Source organism: Danio rerio, chromosome 3 (assembly GCF_049306965.1).
Source record: "Danio rerio strain Tuebingen ecotype United States chromosome 3, GRCz12tu, whole genome shotgun sequence".
Lineage (NCBI taxonomy): Eukaryota > Metazoa > Chordata > Actinopteri > Cypriniformes > Danionidae > Danio > Danio rerio.
The window spans coordinates 58,204,954-58,221,258 of NC_133178.1; positions in this window are offsets into that span (position 1 = coordinate 58,204,954).

A 16,305-nucleotide genomic window follows, 5' to 3' on the forward strand; every position below is an offset into this window, starting at 1 on the left:
TGGGCTATACTGCAAGTCCAGGAAGAGAGGTGAACCCCTGGGTAGCTTGCTGGAGTCAGAGGCCCCTAGGTGGACGGCCAAGGGGCACCCTGGGGCCTATACTTCAAGTCCAGGGACATTGGTGGACCCCTGGGTAGCTTGCTGGGGTCAGAGGCCCCTAGGTGGAGGGCCAGGGGATCCCCTGGGGATCATATTGCATTTCCAGGAAGAGAGGTGGACCCCTGGGTAGCTTGCTGGGGTCAGGCGCCCCTAGGTGAAGGGCCAGGGGGCACCCTGAGGCCTATACTGCAAGCACAGGGAGGGAGGTGGACCCCTGGGTAGCTTGCTGGGGTCAAGGGCCCCTAGGTGGAGGACCAGGGGGCACCCTGGGGCCTATACTGCAAGTCCAGGGACATCGGTGGACCCCTGGGTAGCTTGCTGGGGTCAGGGGCCCTTAGGTGGAGGGCCAGGGGGCACCCTGAGGCCTTTACTGCAAGTCCAGGGAGATTAGTGGACCCCTGGGTAGCTTGCTGAGGTCAGAGACCCCTAGGTGGAGGGCCAGAAGGTCCCCTGGGGCCTATACTGCAAGTTCAGGGAGTGAGGTGGACTCCTGGGTAGCTTGCTGGGGTCAGAGGCCCCTAGGTGGAGGGCCAGGGGGCACCCTGGGGCCTATACTGCAAGTCCAGGGACATCGGTGGACCCCTGGGTAGCTTGCTGGGGTCAGAGGCCCCTAGGTGGAGGTCCAGGGGGCTCCCTGGGGCCTATACTGCAAGTCCAGGGACATCGGTGGACCCCTGGGTAGCTTGCTGGGGTCAGAGGCCCCTAGGTGGAGGGCCAGTGGGCTCCCTGGGGCCTATGCTGCAAGTCCAGGAACATTGGTGGACCACTGGGTAGCTTTCTAGGGTCAGGGGCCCTTAGGTAGAGGGCCAGGGGGCACCCGGGGCCTATACTGCAAGTCCAGGAAGAGAGGTTGACTCCTGGGTAGCTTGCTGAAGTCTGGAGCCCCTAGGTGGAGGGCCAGGGGGCACACTGGGGCCTATACTGCAAGTCCAGGAAGAGAGGTGGACCCCTGGGTAGCTTGCTGGGGTCAGAGGCCCCTAGGTGAAGGAACAGGGGGCACCCTGGGGCCTATACTGCAAGTCCAAGGACATCGGTGGACCGCTGGGTAGCTTGCGGGGGTCAGAGGCCCCTAAGTGGAGGGCCAGGGGGCACCCTGGGGCCTATACTGGAAGCCCAGGGAGGGGGGTGGACCCCTGGGTAGCTTGCTGGGGTCATAGGCTCCTAGGTGGAGGGCCAGGGGGCACCCTGGGGCCTACACTGCAAGTCCAGGAAGAGAGGTGGACCCCTGGGTAGCTTGCTGGGGTCATAGGCTCCTAGGTGGAGGGCCAGGGGGCACCCTGGGGCCTATACTGCAAGTCCAGGGACATTGGTGGACCCCTGGGTAGCTTGCTGGGGTCAGAGGCCCCTAGGTGGAGGGCCAGGGGTTCCCCTGGGGCCTATACTGCAAGTCCAGGGAGTGAGGTGGACTTCTGGGTAGCTTGCTGGGGTCATAGGCTCCTAGGTGGAGGGCCAGGGGGCACCCTGGGGCCTACACTGCAAGTCCAGGGAGAGATGTGGACCCCTGGGTAGCTTGCTGGGGTCAGGGGCCCCTAGGTGGAGGACCAGGGGGCACCCTGGGGCCTATACTGCAAGTCCAGGGACATCGGTGGACCCCTGGGTAGCTTGCTGGGGTCAGGGGCCCTTAGGTGGAGGGCCAGGGGGCACCCTGAGGCCTATACTGCAAGTCCAGATCATCGGTGGACCCCTGGGTAGCTTGCTGGGGCCAGAGGCCCATAGGTGGAGGGCCAGGGGGCACCCTGGGGCCTATACTGCAAGTCCAGGAAGAGAGGTGGACCCCTGTGTAGCTTGCTGGGGTCAGGGGCCCCTAGGTGGAGGGCCAGGTGGCAGCATGTGGGCTATACTGCAAATCCAGGAAGAGAGGTTGACCCCTGGGTAGCTTGCTGGGGCCAGAGGCCCATAGGTGGAGGGCCAAGGGGCACCCTGGGGCCTATACTGCAAGTCCAGGGACATCGGTGGACCACTGGGTAGCTTGCTGGGGTCAGGGGCCCTTAGGTGGAGGGCCAGGGGGCACCCTGGGGCCTATACTGCAAGTCCAGGAAGAGAGGTAGACCCCTGGGTAGCTTGCTGGGGTCAGGCGCCCCTAGGTGAAGGGCCAGGGAGCACCCTGAGGCCTATACTGCAAGCCCAGGGAGGGAGGTGGACCCCTGGGTAGCTTGCTGGGGTCAGGGTCCCTTAGTTGGAGGGCCAGGGGGCACACTGGGGCCTATACTGCAAGTCCAGGAAGAGAGGTGGACCCCTGGGTAGCTTGCTGGGGTCATAGGATTCTAGGTGGAGGGCCAGGGGGCACCCTGGGGCCTATACTACAAGTCCAGGGACATCAGTGGACCACTGTGCAGCTTGCTGGTGTCAGGGGCCCTTAGGTGGAGGGCCAGGGGGCACCCTGGGGCCTATACTACAAGTCCAGGGACATCAGTGGACCACTGTGCAGCTTGCTGGTGTCAGGGGCCCTTAGGTGGAGGGCCAGGGGCACCCTGGGGCCTATACTGCAAGTCCAGGAAGAGAGGTAGACCCCTGGGTAGCTTGCTGGGGTCAGGCGCCCCTAGGTGAAGGGCCAGGGAGCACCCAGAGGCCTATACTGCAAGCCCAGGGAGGGAGGTGGACCCCTGGGTAGCTTGCTGGGGTCAGGGTTCCCTAGGTGGAGGGCCTGGGGGCACACTGGGGCCTATACTGCAAGTCCAGGAAGAGAAGTGAACCCCTGGGTAGCTTGCAGGGGTCAGAGGCCCCTAGGTGGAGGGCCAAGGGTTCCCCTGGGGCCTATATTGCACGTCCAGGAAGAGAGGTGGAACCCTGGGTAGCTTGCTGGGGTCAGGCGCCCCTAGGTGAAGGGCCAGGGAGCACCCTGAGGCCTATACTGCAAGCCCAGGGAGGGAGGTGGACACCTGGGTAGCTTGCTGGGGTCAGGGTCCCCTAGGAGGATGGCCAGGGGGCACCCTGTGGGCTATACTGCAAGTCTAGGAAGAGAGGTGGACCCCTGGGTAGCTTGCTGGGGTCAGAGGCCCCTAGGTGGAGGGCCAGGGGTTCCCCTGGGGCCTATACTGCAAGTCCAGGGAGTAAGGTTGACTTCTGGGTAGCTTGATGGGGTCATAGGCTCCTTGGTGGAGGGCCAGGGGGCACCCTGGGGCCTACACTGCAAGTCCAGGGAGAGATGTGGACCCCTGGGTAGCTTGCTAGGGTCAGGGGCCCCTAGGTTGAGGTCCAGGGGGCACCCTGGGGCCTATACTGCAAGTCCAGGGACATCGGTGGACCCCTGGGTAGCTTGCTGGGGTCAGGGGCCCTTAGGTGGAGGGCCAGGGTGCACCCTTGGGCCTATACATCAAGTCCAGGGAGTGAGGTGGACTCCCGGGTAGCTTGCTGGGGTCAGAGGCCCCTAGGTTGAGGGCCAGGGGGCACCCTGGGGCCTATACTGCAAGTCCAGGGACATCGGTGGACCCCTGGGTAGCTTGCTGGGGTCAGAGGCCCCTTGGTGGAGGGCCAGGGGGCACCCTGGGGCCTATACTGCAAGTCCAGGGACATCGGTGGACCCCTGGGTAGCTTGCTGGGGTCAGGGGCCCTTAGGTGGAGGGCCAGGGGGCACCCTGAGATGAAACGCCTAATCTCGAAACTGTTGTTTCATTAATAACAAATCTAGTATAAACAAGCACGCGTCCCGGTGTGATCAATCCATAAACCTCAGTCAGCGCCTGCAATTCCAGGAACATCGGTGGACCACTGGGTAGCTTGCTAGGGTCAGGGGCCCTTAGGTGGAGGGCCAGGGGGCACCCTGGGGCCTATACTGCAAGTCCAGGAAGAGAGGTTGACCCCTGGGTAGCTTGCTGAAGTCTGGAGCCCCTAGGTGGAGGGCCAGGGGGCACACTGGGGCCTATACTGCAAGTACAGGAAGAGAGGTGGACCCCTGGGTAGCTTGTTGGGGTCAGAGGCCCCTAGGTGAAGGGCCAGGGGGCACCCTGGGGCCTATACTGCAAGTCCAAGGACATCGGTGGACCGCTGGGTAGCTTGCGGGGGTCAGAGGCCCCTAAGTGGAGGGCCAGGGGGCACCCTGGGGCCTATACTGGAGGCCCAGGGAGGGGGGTGGACCCCTGGGTAGCTTGCTGGGGTAAGGGTCCTCTAGGTGGAGGGCCAGGGGTCACCCTGTGGGCTTTACTGCAAGTCCAGGAAGAGAGGTGGACCCCTGGGTAGCTTGCTGGGGTCATAGGCTCCTAGGTGGAGGGCCAGGGGGCACCCTGGGGCCTACACTGCAAGTCCAGGAAGAGAGGTGGACCCCTGGGTAGCTTGCTGGGGTCATAGGCTCCTAGGTGGAGGGCCAGGGGGCACCCTGGGGCCTATACTGCAAGTCCAGGGACATTGGTGGACCCCTAGGTAGCTTGCTGGGGTTAGAGGCCCCTAGGTGGAGGGCCAGGGGTTCCCCTGGGGCCTATACTGCAAGTCCAGGGAGTGAGGTGGACTTCTGGGTAGCTTGCTGGGGTCATAGGCTCCTAGGTGGAGGGCCAGGGGGCACCCTGGGGCCTACACTGCAAGTCCAGGGAGAGATGTGGACCCCTGGGTAGCTTGCTGGGGTCAGGGGCCCCTAGGTGGAGGACCAGGGGGCACCCTGGGGCCTATACTGCAAGTCCAGGGACATCGGTGGACCCCTGGGTAGCTTGCTGGGGTCAGGGGCCCTTAGGTGGAGGGCCAGGGGGCACCCTGAGGCCTATACTGCAAGTCCAGGGACATCGGTGGACCCCTGGGTAGCTTGCTGGGGCCAGAGGCCCATAGGTGGAGGGCCAGGGGGCACCCTGGGGCCTATACTGCAAGTCCAGGAAGAGAGGTGGACCCCTGTGTAGCTTGCTGGGGTCAGGGGCCCCTAGGTGGAGGGCCAGGTGGCAGCATGTGGGCTATACTGCAAGTCCAGGAAGAGAGGTTGACCCCTGGGTAGCTTGCTGGGGCCAGAGGCCCATAGGTGGAGGGCCAAGGGGCACCCTGGGGCCTATACTGCAAGTCCAGGGACATCGGTGTACCACTGGGTAGCTTGCTGGGGTCAGGGGCCCTTAGGTGGAGGGCCAGGGGGCACCCTGGGGCCTATACTGCAAGTCCAGGAAGAGAGGTAGACCCCTGGGTAGCTTGCTGGGGTCAGGCGCCCCTAGGTGAAGGGCCAGGGAGCACCCTGAGGCCTATACTGCAAGCCCAGGGAGGGAGGTGGACCCCTGGGTAGCTTGCTGGGGTCAGGGTCCCCTAGGTGGATGGCCAGCGGGCACCCTGTTGGCTATACTGCAAGTCTAGGAAGAGAGGTGGACCCCTGGGTAGCTTGCTGGGGTCAGAGGCCCCTAGGTGGAGGGCCAGGGGTTCCCCTGGGGCCTATACTGCAAGTCCAGGGAGTAAGGTTGACTTCTGGGTAGCTTGATGGGGTCATAGGCTCCTTGGTGGAGGGCCAGGGGGCACCCTGGGGCCTACACTGCAAGTCCAGGGAGAGATGTGGACCCCTGGGTAGCTTGCTAGGGTCAGGGGCCCCTAGGTTGAGGTCCAGGGGGCACCCTGGGGCCTATACTGCAAGTCCAGGGACATCGGTGGACCCCTGGGTAGCTTGCTGGGGTCAGGGGCCCTTAGGTGGAGGGCCAGGGGGCACCCTTGGGCCTATACTGCAAGTCCAGGGAGTGAGGTGGACTCCCGGGTAGCTTGCTGGGGTCAGAGGCCCCTAGGTTGAGGGCCAGGGGGCACCCTGGGGCCTATACTGCAAGTCCAGGGACATCGGTGGACCCCTGGGTAGCTTGCTGGGGTCAGAGGCCCCTTGGTGGAGGGCCAGGGGCACCCTGGGGCCTATACTGCAATTCCAGGAACATCGGTGGACCACTGGGTAGCTTGCTAGGGTCAGGGGCCCTTAGGTGGAGGGCCAGGGGGCACCCTGGGGCCTATACTGCAAGTCCAGGAAGAGAGGTTGACCCCTGGGTAGCTTGCTGAAGTCTGGAGCCCCTAGGTGGAGGGCCAGGGGGCACACTGGGGCCTATACTGCAAGTCCAGGAAGAGAGGTGGACCCCTGGGTAGCTTGCTGGGGTCATAGGCTCCTAGGTGGAGGGCCAGGGGGCACCCTGGGGCCTACACTACAAGTCCAGGAAGAGAGGTGGACCCCTAGGTAGCTTGCTGGGGTCATAGGCTCCTAGGTGGAGGGCCAGGGGGCACCCTGGGGCCTATACTGCAAGTCCAGGGACATCGGTGGACCACTGGGTAGCTTGCTGGGGTCAGGGGCCCTTAGGTGGAGGGCCAGGGGGCACACTGGGGCCTATACTGCAAGTCCAGGAAGAGAGGTGAACCCCTGGGTAGCTTGGTGGGGTCAGGGGCCCCTAGGTGGATGGCCAGGGGGCACCCTGGGGCCTTTTTTGCAAGTCCAGGAAGAGAGGTGGACCCCTGGGTAGCTTGCTGGGGTCAGGCGCCCCTAGGTGAAAGGCCAGGGGGCACCCTGAGGCCTATACTGCAAGCCCAGGGAGGGAGATGGACCCCTGGGTAGCTCTCTGGGGTCAGAGTCCCCTAGGTGGAGGGCCTGGGGGCACCCTGTGGGCTATACTGCAAGTCCAGGAAGAGAGATGTGGACCCCTGGGTAGCTTGCTGGGGTCATAGGCTCCTAGGTGGAGGGCCAGGGGGCACCCTGGGGCCTACACTACAAGTTCAGGGAGAGAGGTGGACCCCTGGGTAGCTTGCTGAGGTCAGAGGCCCCTAGGTGGAGGGCCAAGGGGCACCCTGGGGCCTATACTGCAAGTCCAGGGACATCGTTGGACCCCTGGGTAGCTTGCTGGGGTTAGAGGCCCCTAGGTGGAGGGCCAGGGGGTCCCTTGGGGCCTATACTGCAAGTCCAGGGAAAGAGGTGGACTTCTGGGTAGCTTGCTGGGGTCATATGCTCCTAGGTGGAGGGCCAGGGGGCACCCAGGGGCCTACACTGCAAGTCCAGGGAGAGATGTGGACCCCTGGGTAGCTTGCTGGGGTCTGGGGCCCCTAGGTGGAGGGCCAGGGGGCACCCTGGGGCCTATACTGCAAGTCCAGGGACATCGGTGGACCCCTGGGTAGCTTGCTGGGGTCAGAGGCCCCTAGGTGGAGGGCCAGGGGGCATCCTGGGGCCTATACTGCAAGACCAGGGACATCGGTGGACCACTGTGTAGCTTGCTGGGGTCAGGGGCCCTTAGGTGGAGGGCCAGGGGGCACCCTGGGGCCTATAGTGCAAGTCCAGGAAGAGAGGTGGACCCCTGGGTAGCTTGCTGGGGTCAGGGGCCCCTAGGTGGAGGGCCATGTGGCAGCCTGTGGGCTATACTGCAAGTCCAGGAAGAGAGGTGGACCCCTGGGTAGCTCTCTGGGGTCAGAGTCCCCTAGGTGGAGGGCCTGGGGGCACCCTGTGGGCTATACTGCAAGTCCAGGAAGAGAGGTGGACCCCTGGGTAGCTTGCTGGGGTCATAGGCTCCTAGGTGGAGGGCCAGGGGGCACCCTGGGGCCTACACTGCAAGTTCAGGGAGAGAGGTGGACCCCTGGGTAGCTTGCTGAGGTCAGAGGCCCCTAGGTGGAGGGCCAAGGGGCACCCTGGGGCCTATACTGAAAGTCCAGGGACATCGGTGGACCCCTGGGTAGCTTGCTGGGGTCAGAGGCCCCTAGGTGGAGGGCCACGGGTTCCCCTGGGGCCTATACTGCATGTCCAGGGAGTAAGGTGGACTTCTGGGTAGCTTGCTGGGGTCATAGGCTCCTAGGTGGAGGGCCAGGGGGCACCCTGGGGCCTAACCTGCAAGTCCAGGGAGAGATGTGTACCCCTGGGTAGCTTGCTGGGGTCAGGGGCCCCTAGGTGGAGGACCAGGGGGCACCCTGGGGCCTATACTGCAAGTCCTGGGAGATCAGTGGACCCCTGGGTAGCTTGCTGAGGTCAGAGACCCCTATGTGGAGGGCCAGAAGGTCCCCTGGGGCCCATACTGCAAGTTCAGGGAGTGAGGTGGACTCCTGGGTAGCTTGCTGGGGTCAGAGGCCCCTAGGTGGAGGGCCAAGGGTTCCCCTGGGGCCTATACTGCAAGTCCAGGGACATCGGTGGACCCCTGGGTAGCTTGCTGGGGTCAGAGGCCCCTAGGTGGAGGGCCATGGGGCACCCTGGGGCCTATACTGCAAGTCCAGGGACATCGGTGGACCACTGTGTATCTTGTTGGGGTCAGGGGCCCTTAGGTGGAGGGCCAGGGGGCACCCTGGGGCCTATACTGCAAGTCCAGGAAGAGAGGTGGACCCCTGGGTAGCTTGCTGGGGTCAGGGGCCCCTAGGTGGAGGGCCAGGTGGCAGCCTGTGGGCTATACTGCAAATCCAGGAAGAGAGGTTGACCCCTGGGTAGCTTGCTGAAGTCAGGAGCCACTAGGTGGAGGGCCAGGGGGCACACTGGGGCCTATACTGCAAGCCTAGAAAGAGAGGTGGACCCCTGGGTAGCTTGCTGGGGTCAGAGGCCCCTAGGTGAAGGGCCAGGGGGCACCCTGGGGCCTATACTGCAAGTCCAGGGAGTGAGGTGGACCCCTGGGTAGCTTGCTGGGGTCAGGGTCCCCTAGGTGGATGTCCAGCGGGCACCCTGTGGGCTATACTGCAAGCCCAGGAAGAGAGTTGGACCCCTGGGTAGCTTGCTGGGGTCAAGCGCCACTGGGTGAAGGGCCAGGGAGCACCCTGAGGCCTATACTGCAAGCCCAGGGAGGGAGGTGGACCCCTGGGTAGCTTGCTGGGGTCAGGGGCCTCTAGGTTGAGGTCCAGGGGGCATCCTGGGGCCTGTACTGCAAGTAAAGGGACATCGGTGGACCCCTGGGTAGCTTGCTGGGGTCAGAGGCCCCTAGGTGGAGGGCCAGGGGATCGCCTGGAGCCTATACTGCAAGTCCAGGGAGTGAGGTGGACTTCTGGGTAGCTTGCTGGGGTCATAGGCTTCTAGGTGGAGGGCCAGGGGGCACCCTGGGGCCTATACTGCAAGTCCAGGGAGAGATGTGGACCCCTGGGTAGCTTGCTGGGGTCAGGGGCCCCTAGGTTGAGGTCCAGGGGGCATCCTGGGGACTATACTGCAAGTCCAGGAAGAGAGGTGGACCCCTGGGTAGCTTGCTGGGGTCAGGGGCCCCTAGTTGGAGGTCCAGGGGGTACCCTGGGGCCTATACTGCAAGTCCAGGGACATCGGTGGACCCCTGGGTAGCTTGCTGGGGTCAGGGGCCCTTAGGTGGAGGGCCAGGGGGCACCCTGAGGCCTATACTGCAAGTACAGGGAGATCAGTGGACCCCTGGGTAGCTTGCTGAGGTCAGAGACCCCTATGTGGAGGGCCAGAAGGTCCCCTGGGGCCTATACTGCAAGTCCAGGGAGTGAGGTGCACTCCTGGGTAGCTTGCTGGGGTCAGAGGCCCCTAGATGGAGGGCCAGGGGGCTCCCTGGGGCCTATACTGCAAGTCCAGGGACATCGGTGGACCCCTGGGTAGCTTGCTGGGGTCAGAGGCCCCTAGGTGGAGGGCCAGGGGGCACCCTGGGGCCTATACTACAAGTCCAGGGACATCGGTGGACCACTGTGTAGCTTGCTGGGGTCAGGGGCCCTTTGGTGGAGGGCCAGGGGGCACCCTGGGGCCTATACTGCAAGTCCAGGAAAAGAGGTAGACCCATGGATAGCTTGCTGGGGTCAGGCGCCCCTAGGTGAAGGGCCAGGGAGCACCCAGAGGCCTATACTGTAAGCCCAGGGAGGGAGGTGGACCCCTGGGTAGCTTGCTGGGGTCAGGGTCCCCTAGGTGGAGGGCCTGGGGGCACACTGGGGCCTATACTGCAAGTCCAGGAAGAGAGGTGGACCCCTGGGTAGCTTGCAGGGGTCAGAGGCCCCTAGGTGGAGGGCCAGGGGTTCCCCTGGGGCCTACATTGCAAGTCCAGGAAGAGAGGTGGACCCCTGGGTAGCTTGCTGGGGTAAGGGTCCCCTAGGTGGAGGGCCAGGGGGCACACTGGCGCCTATATTGCAAGTCCAGTAAGATAGGTGGACCCCTGGGTAGCTTGCTGGGGTCAGGCGCCCCTAGGTGAAAGGCCAGGGGGCACCCTGAGGCCTATACTGCAAGCCCAGGGAGGGAGGTGGACCCCTGGGTAGCTTGCTGGGGTCAGGGTCCCCTAGGTGGAGGGCCAAGAGGCACCCTGTGGACTATACTGCAAGTCCAGGAAGAGAGGTGGACCCCTGGGTAGCTTGCTGAGGTCAGGGGCCCCTAGGTGGAGGTCCAGGGGGCACCCTGGGGCCTATACTGCAAGTCCAGGGACATCGGTGGACCCCTGGGTAGTTTGCTGGGGTCAGAGGCCCCTAGGAGGAGGGCCAGGGGGCACCCTGGGGCCTATACTACAAGTCCAGGGACATCAGTGGACCACTCTGTAGCTTGCTGGGGTCAGGGGCCCTTAGGTGGAAGGCCAGGGGGCACCCTGGGGCCTATACTGCAAGTCCAGGAAGAGAGGTAGACCCCTGGGTAGCTTGCAGGGGTCAGGCGCCCCCAGGTGAAGGGCCAGGGAGCACCCTGGGGCCTATACTGCAAGTTGAGGGACATCAGTGGACCCCTGGGTAGCTTGCTGGGGTCAGAGGCCCCCAGGTGGAGGGCCAGGGCTTCCCCTGGAGCCTATACTGCAAGTCCAGGGAGTGAGGTGGACTTCTGGGTAGCTTGCTGGGGTCATAGGCTCCTAGGTGGAGGGCCAGGGGGCACCCTGGGGCCTATACTGCAAGTCCAGGGAGAGATGTGGACCCCTGGGAAGCTTGCTGGGGTCAGGGGCCCCTAGGTTGAGGTTCAGGGGGCATCCTGGGGCCTATACTGCAAGTCCAGGGACATCGGTGGACCCCTGGGTAGCTTGCTGGGGTCAGGGGCCCTTAGATGGAGGGCCAGGGGGCACCCTGGGGCCTATACTGCAAGTCCAGGGAGTGAGGTGGACTCCTGGGTAGCTTGCTGTGGTCAGAGGCCCCTAGGTGGAGGGCCAGGGGGCACCTTGGGGCCTATACTGCAAGTCCAGGGACATCGGTGGACCCCTGGGTAGCTTGCTGGGGTCAGAGGCCCCTAGGTGGAGGGCCAGGGGGCACCCTGGGGCCTATAATGCAAGTCCAGGGACATCGGTGGACCACTGGGTAGCCTGCTGGGGTCAGGGGCTCTTAGGTGGAGGGCCAGGGGCACCCTGGGGCCTATTCTGCAAGTCCAGGAAGAGAAGTGGTCCCCTGGGTAGCTTGCTGGGGTCAGGGTCCCCTAGGTGGAGGGAGAGGGGGCACACTGGGGCCTATACTGCAAGTCCAGGAAGAGAGGTGGACCCCTGGGTAGCTTGCTGGGGTCAGAGGCCCCTTGGTGAAGGGCCAGGGGGCACCCTGGGGCCTATACTGCAAGTCCAGGGAGATCGGTGGACCCCTGGGTAGCTTGCTGGGGTCAGAGGCCCCTAGGTGGAGGGCCAGGGGTTCCCCTGGTGCCTATAATGCAAGTCCAGGAAGAGAGGTGGACCCCTGGGTAGCTTGCTGGGGTAAGGCGCCCCTAGGTGAAGGGCCAGGGAGCACCCTGAGGCCTATACTGCAAGCCCAGGGAGGGAGGTGGACCCCTGGGTAGCTTGCTGGGGTCAGGGTCCCCTAGGTGGAGGGCCAAGGGGCACCCTGGGGCCTATACTGCAAGTCCAGGGACATCGGTGGACCCCTGGGTAGCTTGCTGGGGTCAGAGGCCCCTAGGTGGAGGGCCAGAAGGTCCCCTGGGGCCTATACTGCAAGTCCAGGGAGTAAGGTGGACTTCTGGGTAGCTTGATGGGGTCATAGGCTCGTAGGTGGAGGGCCAGGGGGCACCCTGATGCCTACACTGCAAGTCCACGGAGAGATGTGGACCCCTGGGTAGCTTGCTGGGGTCAGGGGCCCCTAGGTTGAGGTCCAGGGGGCACCCTGGGGCCTATACTGCAAGTCCAGGGACATCGGTGGACCCCTGGGTAGCTGGCTGGGGTCAGGGGCCCTTAGGTGGAGGGACAGGGGGCACCCTGAGGCCTATACTGCAAGTCCAGGGAGATCAGTGGACCCCTGGGTAGCTTGCTGAGGTCAGAGACCCCTAGGTTGAGGGCCAGAAGGTCCCCTGGGGCCTATACTGCAAGTTCAGGGAGTGAGGTGGACTCCTGGGTAGCTTGCTGGGGTCAGGGGCCCTTAGGTGGAGGGCCAGGGGGCACCCTGGGGCCTATACTGCAAGTCCAGGAAGAGAGGTGGACCCCTGGGTAGCTTGCTGGGGTCAGGGTCCCCTAGGTGGAGGGCCAGGTGGCAGCCTGAGGGCTATACTGCAAGTCCAGGAAGAGAGGTTGACCCCTGGGTAGCTTGCTGAAGTCAGGAGCCACTAGGTGGAGGGCCAGGGGGCACACTGGGGCCTATACTGCAAGTCTAGGAAGAGAGGTGGACCCTTGGGTCGCTTGCAGGGGTCAGAGGCCCCTAGGTGGAGGGCCAAGGGGCACCCTGGGGCCTATACTGCAAGTCGAGGGACATCAGTGGACCCCTGGGTAGCTTGCTGGGGTCAGAGGCCCCTAAGTGGAGGGCCAGGGGGCACCCTGGGGCCTATACTGCAAGCCCAGGGAGGGAGGTGGACCCTTGGGTAGCTTGCTGGGGTCAGGGGCCCTTAGGTGGATTGCCAGGGGGCACCCTGGGGCCTATACTGCAAGTCAAGGAAGAGAAGTGGACCCCTGCGTAGCTTGCTGGGGTCAGGGTCCCCTAGGTGGAGGGAGAGGGGCCACACTGGGGCCCATACTGCAAGTCCAGGAAAAGAGGTGGACCCCTGGGTAGTATGCTGGGGTCAGGGGCCCCTAGGTGGAGGGCCAGGTGGCAGCCTGTGGGCTATACTGCAAGTCCAGGAAGAGAGGTTGACCCCTGGGTAGCTTGCTGAAGTCAGGAGCCCCTAGGTGGAGGGCCAGAGGGCACACTGGGGCCTATACTGCAAGACCAGGAAGAGAGGTGGACCCCTGGGTAGCTTGCTGGGGTCAGAGGCCCCTAGGTGAAGGGCCAGGGGGCACCCTGGGGCCTATACTGCAAGTCCAAGGAGATCGGTGGACCGCTGGGTAGCTTGCTGGGGTCAGAGACCCCTAAGTGGAGGGCCAGGGGGCACCCTGGGGCCTATACTGCAAGCCCAGGGAGGGAGGTGGACCCCTGGGTAGCTTGCTGGGGTCAGGGTCCCCTAGGTGCAGGGCCAGGGGTCACCCTGTGGGCTATACTGCAAGTCCAGGAATAGAGGTGGACCCCTGGGTAGCTTGGTGGGGTCAGGGGCCCCAAGGTGGATGGCCAGGGGGCACCCTGGGGCCTATATTGCAAGTCCAGTAAGAGAGGTGGACCCCTGGGTAGCTTGCTGGGGTCAGGCGCCCCTAGGTGAAAGGCCAGGGGGCACCCTGAGGCCTATACTGCAAGCCCAGGGAGGGAGGTGGACCCCTGGGTAGCTTGCTGGGGTCAGGGTCCCCTAGGTGGTGGGCCAAGAGGCACCCTGTGGACTATACTGCAAGTCCAGGAAGAGAGGTGGACCCCTGGGTAGCTTGCTGGGGTCAGGGGCCCCTAGGTGGAGGTCCAGGGGGCACCCTGGCGCCTATACTGCAAGTCCAGGGACATCGGTGGAACCCTGGGTAGCTTGCTGGGGTCAGAGGCCCCTAGGTGGAGGGCCAGGGGGCACCCTGGGGCCTATACTACAAGTCCAGGGACATCAGTGGACCACTGTGTAGCTTGCTGGGGTCAGGGGCCCTTAGGTGGAAGGCCAGGGGGCACCCTGGGGCCTATACTGCAAGTCCAGGAAGAGAGGTAGACCCCTGGGTAGCTTGCTGGGGTCAGGCGCCCCTAGGTGAAGGGCCAGGGAGCACCCTGAAGCCTATACTGCAAGCCCATGGAAGGAGGTGGACCCCTGGGTAGCTTGCTGGGGTCAGGGTCCCCTAGGAGGAGGGCCAAGGGGCACCCTGTGGGCTATACTGCAAGTCCAGGAAGGGAGGTGGACCCCTGGGTAACTTGCTGGGGTCATAGGCTCCAAGGTGGAGGGCCAGGGGGCACCCTGGGGCCTACACTGCAAGTCCAGGGAGAGAGGTGGACCCCTGGGTAGCTTGCTGAGGTCAGAGGCCCCTAGGTGGAGGGCCAAGGGGCACCCTGGGGCCTATACTGCAAGTCCAGGGGCATCGGTGGACCCCTGGGTAGCTTACTGGGGTCAGAGGCCCCTAAGTGGAGGGCCAGGGGTTACCCTGGGGCTTTTACTGCAAGTCCAGGGAGTGAGGTAGACTTCTGGGTAGCTTGCTGGGGTCATAGCCTCCTAGGGGGAGGGCCAGGGGGCACCCTGGGGATTACATTGCAAGTCCAGGGAGAGATGTGGACCCCTGGGTAGCTTGCTGGGGTCAGGGGCCCCTAGATGCAGGTCCAGGGGGCACCCTGGGGCCTATACTGCAAGTCCAGGGACATCGGTGAACCCCTGGGTAGCTTGCTGGGGTCAGGGGCCCTTAGGTGGAGGGACAGGGGGCACCCTGAGGCCTATACTGCAAGTCCAGGGAGATCAGTGGACCCCTGGGTAGCTTGCTGAGGTCAGAGACCCCTATGTGGAGAGCCAGAAGGTCCCCTGGGGCCTATACTGCAAGTTCAGGGAGTGAGGTGGACTCCTGGGTAGCTTGCTGGGGTCAGAGGCCCCTAGGTGGAGGGCCAGGGGGCACCCTGGGGCCTATACTGCAAGTCCAGGGACATCGGTGGACCCCTGAGTAGCTTGCTGGGGTCAGAGGCCCCTAGGTGGAGGACCAGGGGGCACCCTGGGGCCTATACTGCAAGTCCAGGGACATCGGTGGACCCCTTTGTAGCTTGCTGGGGTCAGGGGCCCTTAGGTGGAGGGCCAGGGGGCACCCTGGGGCCTATACTGCAAGTCCAGGAAGAGAGGTGGACCCCTGGGTAGCTTGCTGGGGTCAGGGGCCCCTAGGTGGTGGGCCAGGTGGCAGCCTGTGGGCTATACTGCAAGTCCAGGAAGAGAGGTTGACCCCTGGGTAGCTTGCTGAAGTCAGGAGCCACTAGGTGGAGGGCCAGGGGGCACGCTGGGGCCTATACTGCAAGTCTAGGAAGAGAGGTGGACCCCTGGATAGCTTGCTGGGGTCAGAGGCCCCTAGGTGAAGGGCCAGGGGGTACCCTGGTGCCTATACTGCAAGTCCAGGGAGATCGGTGGACCCCTGGGTAGCTTGCTGGGGTCAAAGGCCCCAAGGTGGAGGGCCAGGGGTTCCCCTGGGGCCTATATTGCAAGTCCAGGAAGAGAGGTGGACCCCTGGGTAGCTTGCTGGGGTCAGGCGCCCCTAGGTGAAGGGCCAGGGGGCACCCTGAGGCCTATACTGCAAGCCCAGGGAGGGAGGTGAACCCCTGGGTAGCTTGCTGGGGTCAGGGTCCCCTAGTTGGATGGCCAGGGGGCACCCTGTGGGCTATACTGCAAGTCCAGGAAGAGAGGTGGACCCCGGGGTAGCTTGCAGGGGTCAGATGCCCCTAGGTGGAGGGCCAAGGGTTCCCCTGGGGCCTATATTGCACGTCCAGGAAGAGAGGTGGACCCCTGGGTAGCTTGCTGGGGTCAGGCGCCCCTAGGTGAAGGGCCAGGGAGCACCCTGAGGCCTATACTGCAAGCCCAGGGAGGGAGGTGGACCCCTGGGTAGCTTGCTGGGGTCAGGGTCCCCTAGGTGGATGGCCAGGGGGCACCCTGTGGGCTATACTGCAAGTCTAGGAAGAGAGGTGGACCCCTGGGTAGCTTGCTGGGGTCAGAGGCCCCTAGGTGGAGGGCCAGGGGTTCCCCTGGGGCCTATACTGCAAGTCCAGGGAGTAAGGTTGACTTCTGGGTAGCTTGATGGGGTCATAGGCTCCTTGGTGGAGGGCCAGGGGGCACCCTGGGGCCTACACTGCAAGTCCAGGGAGAGATGTGGACCCCTGGGTAGCTTGCTAGGGTCAGGGGCCCCTAGGTTGAGGTCCAGGGGGCACCCTGGGGCCTATACTGCAAGTCCAGGGACATCGGTGGACCCCTGGGTAGCTTGCTGGGGTCAGGGGCCCTTAGGTGGAGGGCCAGGGGGCACCCTTGGGCCTATACTGCAAGTCCAGGGAGTGAGGTGGACTCCCGGGTAGCTTGCTGGGGTCAGAGGCCCCTAGGTTGAGGGCCAGGGGGCACCCTGGGGCCTATACTGCAAGTCCAGGGACATCGGTGGACCCCTGGGTAGCTTGCTAGGGTCAGGGGCCCTTAGGTGGAGGGCCAGGGGGCACCCTGGGGCCTATACTGCAAGTCCAGGA